This window comes from Carcharodon carcharias, chromosome 3 (genome assembly GCF_017639515.1).
Source record: "Carcharodon carcharias isolate sCarCar2 chromosome 3, sCarCar2.pri, whole genome shotgun sequence".
Lineage (NCBI taxonomy): Eukaryota > Metazoa > Chordata > Chondrichthyes > Lamniformes > Lamnidae > Carcharodon > Carcharodon carcharias.
This window is the reverse complement of record NC_054469.1, coordinates 28567530-28571938: the sequence shown is the minus strand read 5'-3', so window position 1 is coordinate 28571938 and position 4409 is coordinate 28567530.

The window sequence follows — 4409 nt, the reverse complement described above, 5'->3', positions numbered from 1 at the left end:
TTGAGACAAGGAATCAAAGCACTTTAGAGAAAGCGTGTGATTTGCGCAGTTCAAATGGATGGCAGGTAATTATTTTTCAATGCAACTGTCAGTTATGAAAATCCAATAAGCCATAGCAACCGGTGTAAGGTGCATGCATTGCTGAGCCTGTTCATTAAGCTGAGTTCAAAGAAGGCGGTAAAAGATGGGAGATTAATCTTTGTAGTGAGGAAAAATGCAAAAATATGGGTTACATGCCTACAAATGTTATCTCCAAACTGAGAAGCAGTTTGTGACTTTATTATTGTTTTGGAGATAGATTCTATTAGATCATTACTAGCCCGTTGTTTAAGCAATTAAACTTAAAATGAGGTTGGATGTGATGTTTCTCCAATTCCAAAGACTGTAAAGAGGTCCCAGGGAGGAATGAAATAAGCGTGAATAACCTTACGGATAATGACCAAGCAGGGATTTTTCTGCTTGGTATTCCAGGCATGTTACTGAAAGCATATCTAGATCTCTGTGTTAAATACACCTAAGAATATGGGGATTGGGTCTCACCCAGGAGAAAAGGCTAAGATACAAGAGCAAGGATGAAGGATAGAAAAGGTTCATGAAGATTAAAGGCAGAATTTTGCCCTCGCCAGGCAGGCTCGGTGGGGGTGAGCGGGAATGTTCAGGAAGCTGACGGCCGCCCGCGATTGGGGCCAGACAGTGATTTCTCGCTGGCTGGCTAATTCAGGCCTGCCCAGCCTGAAACGCTTGTTGCAACTCTCAGCGCTGCCTGTGTCACCCCCGATGTGCAGGGGTGGTGGGGGGATGTGGGGAGGCGAGCGAACATGCAGGCTCGCGCAGGAAAAGCTCCCTGAGGCATAGAGTTGCCTCAGGGCGATGAAGATATGAAAACTTAAAAATAAAGCATTGTCAAAAAGCAGATTCACTTGAGCAGGGACACGGTAGAAATTAGATTGAAAATTTTTTATTTTTTTTAATGACGGATTGAAGCCTCCTCCCTCCTGTGGGTGAGGTTTCGCAAAAAAAATGCAAAGGCTGCCTGGCCTTTTCGCCTGCCCATCAACCGTAAGTTGTCAGTGGGCGCGTGCGAGAGTTGGTAGCGCGCCCGCCAACCGAAACGTCGTGCAAGTGTGCAATCACGTCAGGACGCTCGCTCGTCATTTTGCAGTTGTTCGGGTCGGGCACACGCCTGCCTGACGAGTGTAAAATTTTGCCCTAAGAGACATTTTGGAGCCTTTATCAAGTAATTTAAATGATGCAAAGGTATCATTGGCATTCTTCCATCTGCCAAAGATGGTGGGCACAGTAAACAACCCATTTCAGAAAAGGGGTACCTTTCATATCTTCATAAGGTCACCTTTGCTGATGGCTGAAGAGGCCAATCCTTCAGAGGCAGGTTCTGCCACAAGTGCCACACATGGAGCTATGAGGTATCGTTGTGAGTTTTTGTTCTTGGTGCTGGCACCTGTTGCCAAGCCACTGTCATCAATGGCCATCAAGGTGGTGCATACAAACCAACAGGAGATGTCGCCATTTTCCTCTGTCATCAACTAGTCTCTCCCAGGTGCAAAAATTGGTGTTTAGGGCCTTCATGTTACGCTTTCAAACGACCTTGAATCAGGGCTTTGAGCGTCCTACTGGTCATCTGGCTCCAGCTACCTTGCCATGCAGAAAGTCCTTGGGTATCTTGAGGGTAGGCGGGAGGTGACAATCATAGAAGCATAGAAAATAGGAGTAGGCCATTCGGCCCTTTGAGCCTGCTCCACCATTAATCATGATCATGGCTGATCATCCAACTCAATAGCCTGGTCCTGCTTTCTCCCCATATTCTTTGATCCCTTTCACTCCAAGAGCTATATCTAACTCCTTCTTGAAAACATACAGTGTTTTGGTCTCAACTACTTTCTGTGGTGGCGAATTCCACAGCTCACCATTCTCTGGGTGACGAAATTTCTCCTCATCTCAGTCCTAAATGGTCTACCCTGTATCCTCAGACTGTGACCCCTACCATCGGGAGCATCCTTCCTGCATCTACCCTGTCTAGTCCTGTTAGAATTTTATAGGTTTCTATGAGATCCCCCATCACTTTTCTGAACTCCAGAGAATATAATCTTAACAGACTCAGTCTCTCCTCACATGTCAGTTCCGCCATCCCAGGAATCAGTCTGGTAAAACTTCGCTGCACTCCCTCTATAGCAAGAACATCCTTCCTCAGATGAGGAAACCAAAACTGCACATAATATTCCAGGTGTGGTCTCACCAAGGCCCTGTATAATTGCAGCAAGGCATCCCTGCTCCTGTACTCAGATCAGCCATGACCTTATTGAATGGCAGAGCAGGCTCAAGGGGCTGAGTGGCCTACTCCTGCTGCTCATTCATTTGTTCACATGTTTATACCTTCCATCTTGGGACATGGCCATGTCAACAAAGCTGCCTCTGTTTAATGAGTGTTAACTGACTAAATGCCTTTGAGAGGACTACCACATTCGTGATTTTGTCCTGCCAGGATATATACATAACATGCCACAGGCAGTGAGAATGGAAATTGTTGAACTTCTTTTCTTAATAGCTGTAAATCATCCATGTTTCACAGCTGTACAACAAAGTGCTGAGAACACAGGCCTTATAAGCGCTCAGCTCAGCCTTATAAGGATCAGCTTGATGTTATTCCACGAGCATTTCATGAGTTAGCCAAAGTGGCAGCTGCTTCCCCTATGCATGTATCAAGTTCTGCACCAAGAGACAGGCTGCTTGTCACTTTAGGTCAACGTAGCAAAATTTGTTAACCGCTTCCAGTGGGTGTATTTAGTGTGATCGGGGCAGGAACATAACATCTTGTCCCATGACCCTGGTTTTCTTGACACTTATAGTCAGGGAGAACAAGTTACAGGCATGGGAGACAGTCCATGGGTCTTTGTAGCTGAGTTTCCATGTAGGCGACCAGCGCAGCATTATCAGCATAGAGGAGTTCTCTGATCAGGGCATGAGGTGTTTTTGACTTTGCAGCTTTGTTGACAGTCCTGCTAAATTGTAGAGTTTGTCGTATGACCTAGTGCGTAAGTTTTTTTTTAATTCATTCATGGGATGTGGGTGTTACTGGCTGGACCAGCATTTATCACCCACCCTAGCTGCCCTAGAGAAGGTGGTGGTGAGCTTTCTTATTGAATCGCTGGAGTCCATGTTGCGTAGGTACACCCACACTGCTGCTAGGGAGGGAGTTGCAGGATTTTGACCCAGCAATAGTGAAAGAACAGTGATATTGCTGAGTTTCTACAGTGCAGCTTGTAGATGGTACACACTGCTGCCACTGTACGTCAGTGGTGGAGGGAGTGAATGTTTGTAGGGGTGCCAATCAAGCGTGTTGCTTTGTCCTGGATGGTGTCAAGCTTCTTGAGTGTTGTGGGAACTGCAATCATCCAGGCAAGTGGAGAGTATTCCATCACAGTCCTGACTTGTGCCTTGTAGATGGTGGACAGGCTTTGGGGAGTCAGGACATGAGTTACTCGCTACAGGCTTCCTAGCCTCTGACCTATGACTATGGAAGTAAACTCCTTCCATATCTGTAGGGAAGGAGCATGGAGTGGAGATTAGGACACAACTATCTTTAATTCCATTCTTCACTCTCAGAAGTAGATCCATCAAACTGTACAGTGCAGTGTATGTTGCCATGGAAGGAGCAATGAGACTGAGGAGCTTTGATGGACAGCCAATTTTCCCCAAAATCTTGTAGAGCCCTGCTTTGCTGATAATGTTGAATACCTTTGTGCAATATATGAAAGTAAGGTGAAGACGCATGTCCTATTTCCTACACTTCCCTTGTTGCTGGCATGTGGAGAAGATCCACAGGCACAATGTTTCCAGGTTTACTCAGTCTGCAAGAAGATAGTCTTTTAAATATGATGCTAGCAAAGGCCTTCCCCATAACGCTAAGGAGTGAGATGCCCCTGTAGTCTTTGCAGTTTCCCCTGTCGTCTTTGTTTTTGTCTAGCGTGATGACTTTTGAATCATGTCTCCAGTGGAATGGAACCTACTTTCCAGCAGAGAAGGAGAAGGTTATAAAGATGTGGTAATAGATGGGACTTTCCATGCTTGAGCAGTTCAGTTGGGATTCCTTCTTTGCTAGGTGCCTTTCTGTTTGCTAAGCAGCCTATGGCCTCCCCAAGCTTCAGTAATGAATGTTTTTCATCCAACTCACCCATGACAGGAAGCTGCAGGAGACCATCAAATGCAAACTGGAAGCTGTCCAGTTCACAGGTTCACAGTAGTGTTCAGCCAAGTGGAATTGGAATGATTACTGTCAGTGAGTACTTCACCATCAGCTGATTTTGGAGGGGCAACTTTGGTGATGGTAAGGCCAAGGGCCCTCTTGATCCCAGCGTACATGACTCATAGATTTTCATTGCCAGAGGTAGTTT